General features: G+C 38.9%; 1 protein-coding gene across 10 annotated transcripts in view; it reads right to left on the bottom strand.

The window, feature by feature from the left end:
- Positions 1-15985, bottom strand: part of ERC1 (ELKS/RAB6-interacting/CAST family member 1) — a 317123-nt gene that overhangs the window by 169439 nt on the left and 131699 nt on the right. The window lies entirely within an intron of this gene.

Raw genomic sequence — 15985 nt, forward strand, 5'->3', positions numbered from 1 at the left:
GGACACTGTGCTGGGCCTTGATATATCTTAAAACAAAATCTCACCCATACCAAACTTAGTAGAAAGTTATACAGAATGGCACATTCAGGTTCCCTTTTCTAGATTTTTATTTTCCTCACCCACTTTTTATATTTTTAACTTCCTCTTGGTATGTTAGTTCTGTAGCTGCTGGGGCCAGCATTGTGATATAGCAGGTAAAGCCACCAGTGGGGAGGCCAGTATCGTGTGAAGGTACCAGTTTGTGTCTCAGCTCCTCCACTTACATCTAGCTCTATGATAACTGGCCTTAGCAAAGCAGAGGAAAGTGGTCCAAACGTTTGGGCCCCTGCCACCAACATGAGACACTCAGATGAAGCTCCTGACTCCAGCCTGGTCTACTGCTGGCCATTATGGTCATCTGGGGGTAAACAGGCTAGTGGAAGATCTTTCTGTTTCTGTAACTTTGCTTTCAAAATGCATCAATACATCTTAAAAAAAAAGTTTGGCAACTGTCACTTATACATTTTCACCCTGTGGTCAAAAGGATAACCAAATACGAACATAAAAGGGTTTGTGCTGCACTGTGGTGAGGTAGTTTGGGCCATCTGTCATGCCAGCATCTGCCATAGGAGTGCTGGTTCAAACCCGCTGCTTAGCTTCAAAACCATCTCCCTGCTGACCTGTCTGGGAGAGCGGCAAGTACTTCAGCCCCTGTGACACACTCAGGGCTCTGGGATTGGGAGCAGGCCTGGCCTCGTTGTTTGACCTATAGGGAAGTGAACTAGCAAATGGAAGATCTCTCTTTCTCTTCTTATCTCTTGCTCTTTCAATATCACCCTGCCTTGTAAATATAAATCTTAAAAAGGTAAATTGATTTTTGTCTACAGAAAGTTGTGAGAACAGTAAATCAATCTCTCTTATCATTCTCTGTCTACCCTACCTTCTTGTCCTGTACCTACTTGAACATACAACGCCCACACCGCACATCAAGGAACATACAGTTCTGAATTCACAAATTAACTAGAACAGAAGAAAACACACTATTCTGGTATCACTAACATTTTTCAATACTGTTTCTCTAGGAAAGAACATATCATCAAAAACATACTAATTGTAAAACAAGGGAACAGCTCCTAAGTATTTATTTAGGAACAAATAAACTGAGACAGAATAGTATATATAAATTGGGAATTTCTTTCTCTTCCCCAACATATCAACAGATCAAGATATACTGTCAATCTAAATACATAAGACAACAACTATATTATAAATTCATACCACAGTTACCAGAAGAAACAGGAGCTAATGGCTTACTACAGATTTCTTCAAAATTCTCTCAGACTTCTATTATATCTGAAGTAACCTAAATTTAAAGATGTAAGTTCAATCTGAATTTATCAACCTTTAAACAAAGAAAAATTAGAGTAATTCATAAGTGAGTTAACCTTTTAAAATGAAATCGACAACAATTTTATTTCCCAACTATTACAATAAGTAATGAGACAATGCATAGATTAAACTAACTCCACGGTCCCACAGAAGTGAGGAAGTGAGGAAAAACCCAGACGGAAAAGCAGCAGCTGTTGAATCTATGGTTTCAGACATGAGATAAAACATCGTTCACCATTTTGTTATTCAAAGTGTCACCCCTGAACTCACATAATGATCCCCACTTCAGATCTTGGAGGAATTCAGAGACAGGTTCACACCAAGCCAACAAAAATCGGAAACTAAGTGATTAGCATCCACACTGCTCTGCCTTGGCTATGTCAGGTTCCTTCCGTCCTTGTTCCTGCTGCCCTAAGACTTTATATTTTAAAATTGAAGCTCCAGGGGGCCGACACTGTGGCTCAATAGGCTAATCCTCCACCTGCTGATGCTGAAATTCCCTATGAGCACTGATTTGTGTTGGCTGTTCCACTTTCATTCCAGCTCTCTATTTACAATCTGGGAAAGCAGTGCAGGGTGGACCAAGTCCTGGGACCCTGCACCCATGTGGGAAACCCAGAAGAGACTCCTCTTGGCTCCTGGTTTGGAATCAGCTGAGCTCCGGTCACTGCAGCCACTTGGAGAGTGAACCAGCATATGAAAGATCTTTCTGTCCCTCCTTCTCTCTGTAAATCTGCCTTTCCAATAAAAATAATCTTTAAAAGAAAATCAAAATTCAAATTTCAGTAATTCTTTTTCTTTTTAAATTAAATCAGAAAACTGTGAATTCATTCTCCTCTCTCATGTGACATGGAATTTTGACTAACAGTCAATACTAATAGTCTGCTACCAAATTGATTTCATTAATTTAATGGTATTTTAACCAAACGTTTTGGCTAAAATACTGCCAGGAGATACCAGTACCTGCTTAATGGAGCTGGTCTTATTACTGATTTTGCTTGTTAATTTATTTTGAAAGGCAGTTAGAGAGAGGGAGAGGCAAGAGAGAGAGAGACAGAGGAAGAGATCTTCCATCTGTTGCTTCATTCCCCAGATGGCCACAATGGCCAGGAGGGTCAGGTCTGAACTACTATTGATCCTCCAAATCCCAAACCACTGTAACTGATCAATCCGTTTCCATATTATGGTGTTCTACGCACATGTCTTATTACACTTGATGACTAACTCAACTGGAGTAGAAAAATCTTCATTTACACAGTGAAATGTTTTACTGTAAGAAAAAAAAAAACATTGCACTAAGTACTAATCTAGAGAGAAGAGAGGCTTAAAACTGTCACGCTGTGTAAAAGATGATCTATCCTTGGAAAGAAGAAAGAAACTTATTTTTATTTTGTATTTCCTGGAAAATAAGCTTATTTAGAAATAAACATAACTTAACAGCATTTATAGCAGTATGAGTTACAAAATGAACCAACTTACAGTATGATGGTTAACATACTTGTAACTCACAGAATTATCTGTTAACCAATGACTTCCTCTGGGATTTTACACGGGGTATCATTTACAAAGACTGAGAACAAACCACTCATGCAAGAGGCAAAATCTGGTACGAATGATAAAATGTCCCACTAAAAATATGAGTCAGCTGGAAACTTAAATTAGAGATGCAAGTTCTGCAAACACGAGGCAAAAGACTTCATGACATTCTTATTTGAGAACACAACTGTCTTCAAATTTTGCTATAACAGAATTATTTAAGAGGTACCCATAATTTTTACAATAATATGTGGATAAAATCTTTAAAGTAGAAACAGGGAAAATCATTTTAAATGTAGTTTCTATGCTTGCAATTTTTATTGTAACTGTGTAGATCTTTTCTTTAATGAATACAGTTTATTTGAAATGTAATTTTAAAAAAATTTCATAAGAATTTAAATTAAGGGGCCCAGCACAGTAGCCTAGTGGCTAAAGTCCTCGCCTTGCATGCGCCCAGATCCCATATGGGCGCCAGTTCTAATCCCAGCAATCCTGTTTCCCATCCAGCTCCCTGTTTGTGGCCTGGGAAAGCAGTCAAAGATGGCCCAAAACCTTGGGACGCTGCACCCACATGGAGACCCGGAAGAGACTATGGGCTCCTGGCTTTGCTTGGAGAGTGAATCAATGGATGGAAGATCTTCTTATCTGTCTCTCCTCCTGTATATCTGATATTCCAACAAAAATAAAAAATACAAAATAATCTAAGACGCTCTTTGCTCCTAACAAGACATCAAAAACGTTGACAAACAAAAGATACTTTAAAAAGATTTTATTTTATGATTGACTCATTTCACTGAGCATAATGGTCTCTAGTTGGGACCACCTAGTCATAAACAGTATAATTTTATTCTTCTTAATAGCTGAATAATACTTCATGGAGTATATGTACCACAGTTTCTTTAACCACTCTTCCTTGGACGCACATCTGGATTGTTTCCATGTCTTTGCTATTGCAGATGGTGCTCCTGCAAATACAGGATTACTGATCCCTTTCTCATATGCAGATTTCACTTCTATTGGGTATATTCCTAGCAGCGGGATAGCTGGGTCATATGGCAGATTTATTTACAATTCTCCAAGCATTCTCCATACTGATTTCCACAATGGCTGTACCAGCCTACACTCCCACCAGCAGTGAAGGAAGGTGTCTTTCTCCCCACATCCACACCAGCAGGTGTTGTTAGTTGAGTTCTGAATGCATGTTCTCTATTATATACGGAAACCAGCATGGAAAGTGTAACTTCAATAATCCAATCCATACTGGATTTTTTTGGGTTTTTTTGTTTTTTGTTTTTTTATGCATCCCATGTGTTTTAATTTTTTTTTCAGTTTTATTTATTCCAAATACCTTCTTTTCTCTTGTCAAATTCAATGCTGGCTCATGGATTACACAGTGGCATCATTTTCCCAAGAGACTTTGGTGTTTCCTTTTTGTCACACACATGTTGGTTACTCAGTGGCGTGTTTTTTCATGGTGCTATAATTTGCTGTTGTTGTTGTTGTGGCTGTTGTTCTAATTCATACCAGTAGGTGACCTTGTTTCATGGCTTCTCAATTATGGAAATGCATAGTGATGGAGTACTGGTGTCTGCCATATCCAGATGTAGGGATATAAGGCAAATGCGTCCCTGTTTCCAGATGAAAGATGGATTCCCAATGAAGCTGTTGAACATGTATAGACAATGAGATGCTGGACATGTGTAAATAATGGGATGCTGGACTGTCTGACATTGTACCAGCAATGTCAGGATACACTTAAATAACAGACTGATGGAATTATGATTCCTTATGAAGGACTGCACCACTGTAGTAAGATGGGGAAAATCTGTCAAGGGGTGGGGGTTTTGTGGGGGATCATAGTCTATATGAAATTGTACCACATAATTCATACATTCAAAATATATATATATATATATATACACACACACACACACATACATAAAAGGAAAAAAAGATTTTATTTTACTTATTTGAAAGGCAGTTACAAGCGGGGAAGAGAATGACCTACCATCTACTGGTTCACTCCTTAAATGGCCACAACTGCTGGGTAGGACCGGGCCAAAGCTTGGAGTTTCACAAAGTGGGCGAAGGGGCCGAAGCACTTCCACCATCTTCCACTGTTTTCTCAGGTGTGTCAACAGAGAACTAGATTGTAAGTGGAGCAGCTGGGACTCAAACAGGTACCCCTATAGGATGCCAGCACTGCCTATGGCAACTTAATCTGTTCAACCACAGAACTGGCCCCCCAAAAATACTTTCAAAAACAACATGAGACAGGGTTGATGTTAAGACATAGTTGCTTAAGCCAACACCTGAATTGCCTACATCAACATATGTATACCAGTTTATGTCCCAACTGCTCTCAACTTCCTACCCAGCTTCCTACTAATGTGCCTGGGAAAACAGGAAGATGGGCCAAAATCTTGGGGCCCTGCCACCATATGGGAGACTCAGATGAAGCTCCTGACTTTGCGGGGCCCAGTCCTGGTTACTGCAGTCATTATACAAGTGACCCAGTGGATATAAGATTCTCTCTATCTCTCTCTTCCCCTTTCTTTCTGTGTGTGTGTGTGTGTGTGTGTGTGTGTGTGTGTGTGTGTGTTAACTGTTTCAAATAAATAAATCCTGGCAGGAAAAAAAGAAGACAGGAGAAACACTATGAGTTAAGAAATATGTTAAAGAAATATAAAAAAGCAAAAGCAAGTGAAAACCATCAACATGGTTTTAAGACAGCTAGAAGAAAGCAATGCAAACAAACTACAAAAAACAAAACGTTTCTAGAACCTAGAGGAATGGTCAAAGTACTAAACATCCCAGACATGTTAAATAGGCTCAAGACGAAGTCACTAACTTGGCACCCTTAAGTACATCAGTGAACTAAGTTCAGCAGAACTTTAGGAGAACAGCACAGGTTAGCCTGGCTTTGGAAAACCAATGGGAAAACTGAGGCATCAAGAGAATCTTGATTCTTTTAAGAACTGTGCAGGTAAATGAAAAATGAAAGAAACAAATAAACAAATAAAAGTAAAGGTGAGATTATGTAGTGGATTGAGGCCAAAAGAAAAAACAAAAGATACCAGAAAGGGATATTTTGATAAATCTTTTGGGATGGAAAATAGGATATAATTCTATGTTTGGCAGAGTCAAGGGAAAGGAAGAGACTGGAAATAGGGGGAAAATAATATATGAAGCAAGGTTTTAAAAAACTGGTCATGGAAGAGATAAAGAGAAAAGGAATATTTAACCTTGGAAAAGAATTGAAAGTAGTTCTTTGAAACAAAAGGCAGTTAAAGATAAGGAGAACATTCCTATTTGGGGGCAGCTGACACCTCTAAAGGTTGACTGATTTGTAACCTTGCTGAGATTACTGGTTAGAACAGGTGGAGGATGCTATGAATACGTCTGAAGAACTCCCTTTCTGAAATTGATCAGCATAAGTAATTTGTGAAAAGTTTTATTCCTATGTTTAACGTACTTTTATTCCACATAAAATGCTTCTTTATGAGAAAGAGAAAGGTAAAGGGACCTTTTCAAAAATATTTTAGATCCTCAAATACTGAGAAAAATTTCAGGCAGTAGAAACAGGGAAGAAAGACCCTTTTCATCAAATCCTCAACTTCTTACCTGTAATACAAATTTTTGCACCTCCACAGCTAAGTGTAGAGAGGAGGGTTTAGTCCAGCTGCTCACATCCCCATATGGGAATATCTGGATATGAGTCACAGCTCCAGCTTCCTGCTAATAATGGTGCTGGAAGGCAGCAGCTGGCAGGCTCATCCCTGTCACACACATGGGAGATGGGTACTGTGCTGCCAGCTCCAGCCTGGCCCTTCCAGGGCCATCATGGCCATTTGAGGACTGAACCAGCAGGTAGGAGCTGGCTGTCTACCTCTCTCTTCCTTCTCTCCCCGACTGTCGAAGGGAGGGAGGGTGGGAGGGAGAAAGGGGAGAAGGAAGGGAAGAAGGAAAATGGAGTCTTAAAATATGTCTGCACACTAATGAAAATGTTCAATGACACATTCCTCGGAACCTACTCCTGTCATTGACACATGAGTGTACAACTCTGCGCTGGGAATCTAATTCCCACTTATGAATTTTACAGTATTTTAAAGATCTAACAATGAATGACATCATGCTAAACACACAGTGGGTCAGAAAGCACTCCATTACCAAGGAGCAACAATAACCGTTTTATTTCCTGACAGCTGATCATCTGGTATGTACTGCGGTGTGTTTTTTTTGGTGTTCTTTCTTTCACTGTTAACACTTTAAATGATAGTCTCAATTTTACCAACCAGAAAACTCATAAATGAGAAGTTGACCTAGTATCCCAACAGACTGGGGTTTCAGAGCCTTTACTTACCTCCTAAGCTAGAATGCCTATACCACAAAGAACCTGAGGCTGAAATGAGAAGATCTGGCTTCAAGGCCTATTAGCCTCAATTGGTTGGTTGTCCCTGATGAAACCATGTTTCCTAATCTTAGTACTCCATCATAATAATAATCTACCATGTAACCCAAATGTGAGCTATGAGAATCAAAGAAACAGAGGCTTTTATAGACACCATTAGAATGCCATTATAGTAGAAAGTTAGCAGGTAAAACACATGTAGTATCACAGCACATTTCTGAACCCCGTTGGAATTCCCACACTTCAGGGCAGGAACCCGAGTCTGATCCAGCCTCCTGTGAGAAGCAGAAGAAGCTCGTGGGTCCTGGCTTCAGCCTGGCCAGCCCTGGCCAGAGCGGGCAGCTGGGAATAAACAAGCATCTTTGTGTGTCTGTCTGTCTGTCCCTCTCTCTCCCCCTTTAAATAAAAATAAATCTTAAAAAAAGAGGAAATATTTTTCTTCTGTTATATACACTGCCATGACTGACATGCAGAGTAACTTCTAACATGCAGATTTCTGATTACTATAGGTAGCTTCTCTTGCTATATGCTGATTATTGAAGATAAGGTACTTATTGGGCTCTGCACTTGTATTTTTCAGCTATAAAAAGAGAAAACATTAAATCTATACATGTAGTTCCTAGCAAACTACCAAAACATGTAAATATCAACTTACATATTTATTATTTACAGATTAAATTATAGAAAACATATTTACATACAAACAAATTTACATATATTACTTTTTTATATACGCTGTCACATAGAAACAGCAAGAGGTTAGTGGTTGTTGCTTTTAATCATACAATTGTGAAATAAAGTAGAATGCAAATTAGGCATGTGTGGAGGGCTCTCTAAATGAAATAATTCACAGGCTGACGGAAAAAAACTTTCCCTCTTTTATGCTGTTGCGCTTTCCTTGGCTTAACACCCAGAACATTCTTTTCTTCCTCATTTCACTAGTGGCTCTTTTTACCTCCAAGTCTGTGAAAATGTGAAAATATGGGCAATCTAATTCTGGTTCTCAAAAATATCTTTTGAAGCGCAAATTTTGAATCTACTCTTCTGATAAAGCTAACAGCTCCGGCATGCTATGCACATAAAACTAAGTTTCTAGAATTTCTTTCCTGGACTAAGATTTCTCTTCATTTTCCTTTCTGGAATCCCAGAGAATGCTGATAAACAACACCCATGCACAGTATCTTTGTTGCAATACAAGCATACTGACCTTGAGGTGAGACTGAAGAAAACAGCCAATCCAGGAAGAAAACGTGAAAGAGAAAGTTAGAAAGAGTTAATAAGGAACACGTTCAGAAACATATTAATTACAGATATAGACAAAACATAAAGCACAGGATTGCAGAGGGGAAAAGATCACAGATTCTGCACAGATGCTACAAATGAATAGCTTCGAATTTTCAACTCTCAGCAAGTTATTTTCTTATTACACCAGTGCACCTTGAAGAAAGTTTCCAAAGGAAAAAATTGCATCTAAAATTTATTATTTCCCGAGGCAAGAAACCAATTCCTTAAACATTAAGGAAAAATGCAAAGAATTAGCCAACAGCTTCTCATTTATACAGAATGATTTCACAACCTAGCTTACTTTTTAGAAACACCCACACTGACCCCATTCTAATAGAGAGTACAAGTCATTCAGAAGCAAAAGCAGAAAAGTACGAACAGCTTTAGTTTGTCTGTACTATCCTGAACTCTAATTTACTTAGAAGTATTTGAATTAATGGTCTCAAATGTTAAAACATAATTATGTTTTCCCTAGCCACACCAATTAGTTCTTATTTTAAATCTAGCAAAATCTTCAAATGATGGAATCCAAAGGCAATAATGAATACAATTACACAGCTCTGTAGACTCAATTCATTTTCATTATTGCTCAGCAATGGGAGATGGAAGTGGCCACACTTAATATTCTTTCCTAGCAGAAAAGTCCTGATGGTTCATTATTTTCCTTTGTAATAAAAGGCAATGTGCTTGGTCTCTTTTAAAGTTACTCCATTTCACTGAAGTTGTTAGCGTTCTCTGAATAGCTCATAAGTCTAGTGCACAGTGCCTTCAGGATTCTCTTTATGATCTAAATTTTAATTTAAGGATGTTTTATAAAAGGGTATGTTTCTTGAATGCAAGCACCACTACAATTTGCATTTCATTGTTTTCTAACCTTAGTGATTTATTGCAAAAGCTATAAAAAGTCTACAAAAGTGAGGACAAGATTAATTATTCTCAATACGTAAGGTGAAAGGCAATAGAGAAATCAAATGACTTTCTCATGATCATATAGGACATGTGGCAGTACCAGCATTAGAATGTAAGTTTGTTGACATCTCACTGGGACACACATCCTTTGTTCTATTAATTTTTTAGAGATTAAAAGCCCTGGCCCTTCAATATATATAAAACAATGTAAAAAAGATAATTTTCAATGGCAGTAAGAGGTCAATCTTTAACTTCTTCCAATAATCGTTTTTCAATTTTGATTATGATGTAAGAAATTAAAATAATTTTAGGTCAACACTGACACTAGCCAAACTCTTTCAGAGAGAAGGCTTTATATAGGACATGGATAGGGCCCAACATGGTAGTCTTGTGGCTAAAGTCCTTGTCTTGCATGCACCAAGATCCCAGGTTCAGTTCCCTGGATGGGAAATCAGTTGAGTATGGTCCAAAACCTTGGGACCCTGCACCCACGTGAGAGACCCAGAAGACTGTCCTGGCTCCTGGTTTTGAATCAGCTCAGCTCTGGCAATTGTGGCTACTTGAGCGTGAGCCAGTTGATGAAAGATCTTTCTCTCTGTAAATCGTACTTTCCAGTAAAAATAAATCTTTAAAAAAAGGCATGGATAAATCCATGAAGTAAATAGTGAGCTTGTCCCCGCCAACGGAGTAATTTCTTTATCTTCTTACCTAGTCATTGCATATGAATCACATTTTTATTTTCACCTCAAATGACAGCTCTTGGAAATAAATTTGAGAGAAACAAAATTCACATATATAAGTAAGCAACTTTAGTGAAAATTTAAGGTAGCCATTAAACACCAATTTCTCTAAGATGAATGTTATTGAGGGCTATGTTCACAAAGAACTTTGAGAAGATGATCTAATAAAATTGACTCTGTAAGGCTACGTCATTTACTATTCTACCAAATGAAATCAGTGAAATTGATCACGGAGGAAAGAAGAACCAAGTGGCTTCCCCTGAAAGCAGCTGAGACAAGCAGGCTCAGATGAAGAATCAGGCCTCCCCAGATGCAAAGCTTTAGAATCTTTCCCTTCCGTTTCTGTTTCCCATTATGTAAAGCACAGACTGTTCTCCGTCAAGCAAGAACACATATTATAGAGTTCCTTACAACCACATCAACAGCCCCAGGGATTTCTCTTCTACTCCAATGAAACAGTATAATCTCTGATACTGTAAAATTTAGATCAAAGACACATAACCAGGGAACAAGTGTGTGGCACAACGGTACAAGCTGCTACTTGGGACACTGAAATCCTAACTTGAGTATTGTGGTTCAAAAATCCCAGCTCCACTTTCCATTTCAGCTTCCTGCTTAAGCTCATGCTGGAGAGCTACAGGTGATAGTTCAAATGCTTGGGCCCCTGCCGTCCCTGTGAGAGACAGGCACAAGTTTCCAGCTTGGCTTTAGCTTGGTTCAGTCCTGGCTGGTTGGGGTCATCTGGGGAGTGGAATCTACAGAAGGATAATCTAATCTCCTTCTCTTCCTGTTTTTCAAATGAATAAAAAATAAAATATTCAAAATGCACACAGCCATTAACTTAAAAGAAAGGAAAACTAGGGGTGGTGTGACAGCTCAAGTAGCTAATCCTCTGCCTGCACCCCTTCATGGCACCAGCTTGTGTCCTGGCCACTCCACTTCCCATCCTGCTTGTGTCCTAGGAAAGCAATGGAGGATGGTCAGGTACTTGGGACCCTGCATCCACATGCGAGACCAAAAAGAGGTTTCTGGCTCTTGGCTTTAAATCAGCTCAGCTCTGGCCTTTATGGCTATTTGGGGAGTGAACCATCAGATGGGAGACCTCTCTATCTCTCCTCTCTTTAAATTTGCCTTTCAAATAACAACAATAGATACCTTGAACATACATAGAATAACCAGGAAAAAGCATAAGCTACAAACATATTGAAAAAGCACAGACAACAATATATAAGCAACAAATCGAAGACCTAGCAGAAATCAACAGATTTCTAAACACACACAATTTACCAAAATTGAACACAAGGCGATTAAAAATCTATAATCAGGACAGAAATTAAATTAGTAATCAAATCTCCATCCACAAAGGAAAGCCCAGAACAGGATGACTTCACCACCAAATTCTACCGAATGTTTCAAGAAGAATTTACCTCAATCCTCCACAAGCTATTCAAAAACAATGGAAAGGGCAGCAATCCTTCCAAATTCTTTCTATGAAGCCAACATCACCTTAATACCAAAGTCAGACACAGACACAACAGATAAAGAGAATTGCAAATTGATATCTCTGACGAACACAGAGGCAAAAATCTTCAACAAAATACTAGCCAATAGAATCCAACAATACATCAGACAGATCATTCTCCCAGACCAAGTGGGATTTACCCCTGGCAGGTAGAGATGGTTTAACAATCGCAAATCAATAACTGTGATACATCACAGTTACGTCAACAAATTGAAAAATAAAAACCATATGATTATTTCAATAGATGCAGACAAGGCATCTGATAACAACTACTACCACTTCATGTTAAAAACCCTAAACAAGTCAGGCACAGAAGACACATTCTACAGCACAGTCTACGAAAAACAAAACGACACTAGCATTGTACTAAATGCGGGAGACTGGAAGCTTTTCTACTAAGATCTGGAACTATCCAACACAGCATTGGAAGTCCTAGTTAGATATTAGACAAGAAAAAGAAACTAAGGGAATTCAAATCAGAAACACGGAATTAAAATCACCCTCCGTGTTTGCAGATGATATGATTTTATACACAGGAAAACCAAAAGACTCAATCAAGAGATTAGCAGAACTCACACGAGAGTTTGACAGGGTAGTAAGGCACAAAATCAGTCAACATGAAGCTGACAGCCCTAGTATACACAAATAACTCCATGGCCGAGAAAGAATTATTGTATTCCTCAACTACCTCCTTTTCTCTTAGCTATTAATCTTTTTTCTGTTCTTTTCCTTCCCTCCCCATCCCCTACTCCTTCCCTTTCCTCTTCTTCCCTTCCCTTCACACTCCTCCCCTCTCTGCCTCTCCTCTCCTTTTCCCTTTCTTTGGTTTGGAGTTCAGAGTAGACATATGAACCCCACATTTATTTCTCTCTGCTAACAGAACCCTGGATCTGTGTGGCTCCCTACAGGCCCAGTTCTAGGAGTGGACAGATCCAGATTCATTAAGGCAGTCAGGACAATGGCATTCTCTTTTGTGGTAACTGGTTCCACACTGTTCATGTAATACCTCAGTGGCTGAAGGCAAAGTCCACATCCAGACTTACAGGAGTGATTTTCTAACAAGAAAGACTTGCAAAAAGAAAGTCTACCCTGTTCTTTCGGACATCATCATGTCTGGATGTGATGACTAGAACTCTTACCAGCCTGACAGGAAGCCAGAATCCAGGGTGTGACTACTGAGAAAGCCCCTGAGAAGCAAAGGCAGAATCGAGAGCGGCTACTCCTGAAACGCTCTCTAGTCTTCTAATTATATGAGATGATGTTTCCTTACCAAAAAAAAAAAAGGATTTTACATTTTATTTGTTTGAAAGTCAGAGACACAGGAATCGTCTGTCTACTAGTTCACTGAGCTATATGCAGATGTTTGGACCAGGCCATTTGAAAGCCACAAGCCTCAAACTCAGTTCAGGTTTCCACAACTCGAGCCAGTACTTCGTGCTTCCTAGGGTGTATGTTAGCAGGAACTGAAATTGGAAGTGGAGCCAGACTCAAACCCAGGTAATCTGATATGGAATATCGGCATCACATGCCCACTCTGGTGGTAGGTTTTCTTATTGTTCATCAGAGCTATTCCTAAAAAGGGCATTAAGGACATAAGTGAAATTAAAGTTTACCGTAGTTTCTAAGCAAGTCATAATAATAAACATAGCCATTTTTGCTAAAGTCTTAAGCCAAGATGGGGAAAAAAATCTCATGAGAATAAGGAACCTTCAAAACAAGTTTCTGGTAAATCCAAAAGAAACATTCCTAGCCTTGGTGAGACATGATCGGCTTTTTCATCTATTAATAAATAGATGATATAGTTTTGTTTTGCTTTGGGGCAGTAACCAAGAAACTCTGTGTCAAACCATAAACAAAATTATAATACCACCAGCCTACAGGAAAGAACTTACATAGGGCTCTTCCAAATGTGTACATTTTGTGGAAACAGTAGGTCATTTGTATACTCTCTCTCAAAATAAGAGAAATAAGCGTGGCTAGTAAAAACTATTTGGTATGCTTTGGATGGTAACTAAAAACTTAGCCCTGTATCTTATTCCAAATACTATCTATCATTCCAAATAATGTCTATCTTCCAAAATCAGTATTGGGACCAAAAATTGGGTTCAAAATGCTTTTCAAGCAAGTGCTTGAAACAACAAACACTCATTTGAAAGGTAAATTTCTGATACAAGAAATCAAACCAAAATAATAGAACTTTTGCAAATAATTTCTTTTCTAAATTATACCTAGTGGGAGTTCACTGACCAATCAAGAGCATATTTTAGCGTCTATGGAATATTACTGTTGCTTTCAGGAACATACAAAAACAAAGCGAGTATTCATCATATCAGTACGTAAAGGGGTGTGTGTGTGTGTGTGTGTGTGTGTGTGTGTGTGTGTGTGTTTGTGTGTGTGTAGCACATAAAAACAAAGGGAATATTCATCATATCAGTACATAAGGGATATGTGTGCCTGCACAGGTATGTTGGTAAAAGAGTGCATGACAAAGATGAAAACAGTCAAAAACACACAAGGAATCTCCCAAGAGTTTGTGGCAAGCAAAATTAGAAGAGGGGCAAGGGGTGGGCATGTCCTGCAGCAGGAAAGACAATGCTTGGGATAGTCTGATCCCACATTAGCCTTAGTTCCAGCTCCACTCCACTTCCAATCCAGCTTCCTACCACAGCATACTTGACAGCAGCAGATGGTGGCTCGGCTATTTGGTTCATGTGGGAGACGCAATTGAAACCCCTGGCTTCAACCTAACCCAGCCCTAGCTGCCGCAGGCATTTGGCGAAAGAGCCATCAAGTGGAAGATCTTTTTTTTTCATTAATTACATTGTATTATGTGACATAGTTTCATAGGCACTGGGATTCTCCCCACCCCTCCCCAAACCCTCCCCCCATGGTGGACTCCTCCACCTTGTTGCATAACCACAGTTCAAGTTCAGTTGAGATTCCCTCATTGCAAGCATATACCAAACATAGAGTCCAGCATCTTATTGTCCAGTCAAGTTCAACATCTTATTAGGCAGACCCCCTCTGGTTTGAAGACAGAGCCAGGAGAGTTTTATCCCAATCAATTAGAAGCTCCAACATATCATCATCTTTATCTAGTTTATCTTCGTCTCTCCCTGTTGCTCTACATTTCAAATAAATGTAATAATAATAATAAAAAAAAGAGAGAGATGACATGAGTTTTCCATGAACTTTTGGAATTTCTTCATATATAATCTGATTTTGAGACTCTAGTTGTTCCTAAATTCTGATTTAGAAAAATTTTAACTTCTCTTATCCAGAAATGGAGAAATATCAAAATAAAACAAAACAAGCAGGTAGGTAATCAGTCCATGTTATTCACACTTTAGGTGAGGAAGAAGTAATTGTAAGGCATAGACTTTATTGTTTTGTTTTCTGAATGAGCAAAATTCTATGAGGACAGAATAGGAAAAAATAACTTCACAGGAAATAACAAGCTCATATGTAGCCAAAAATTTAAACATTAGGTGCTGCCATGGTGGTACATCAGGCTAGTTTTCCACCAGCAGTCGGACACTGGTTCATGTCCTGGCTGTTCCACTTCTGATTCAGCTCCCTGCTTATGACCTGGGAAGGCAGCAGAGGACAGCTCAAGTCCTTGGCTCTGTGCACCTATGCTGGAAACCCAGAAAGAAGCACCTTGCTCCTGGCTTCAGACTGGCTCAGTTCTGGCCAATGCAGCCATTTCAGGAGTGAACCAGCAGAAAGACCTTTCTCTCTCTGTAAGATCTCTGTTTCAAATCAAAATAAATAACTCTTTAAAAAATACATAAACCAAAATAAAACTCCTATGAAAGCTGTCTAATATTTCTCAGTCTCTGAGACTAAATTATTCACCAGGGTCAATCTCCAAGGAGCTGCATAGATTAGCGATTCCGTTTTGTCACTGACAGTTTGTCTATGTAGAAGAATATAAATGATTAATGAAGTTCTAATAGAGCAGTTACCTCTATCTGCAGGTGAATTTAAGTTAAAATATGGAGTGTATCAAATCCTGTAATTAAACCAAAAAACATACTCCTCAAAATTCTTAGAACTGTCTGGATAGAAGTGTTCAAATCCAGCTTTGAACAATTTTAACTTAGAATTCCATGAAAGTCACCTCTGATTCTCCTAAATGCCCTTCTAAAGGGCAACATTACTTCTCCACAACACAGACTATGAAAAGTCTAAGACCTCACGGCTCAAGAAAAA

This window comes from Ochotona princeps, chromosome 27, assembly GCF_030435755.1.
Source record: "Ochotona princeps isolate mOchPri1 chromosome 27, mOchPri1.hap1, whole genome shotgun sequence".
Classification (NCBI taxonomy): Eukaryota; Metazoa; Chordata; class Mammalia; order Lagomorpha; family Ochotonidae; genus Ochotona; species Ochotona princeps.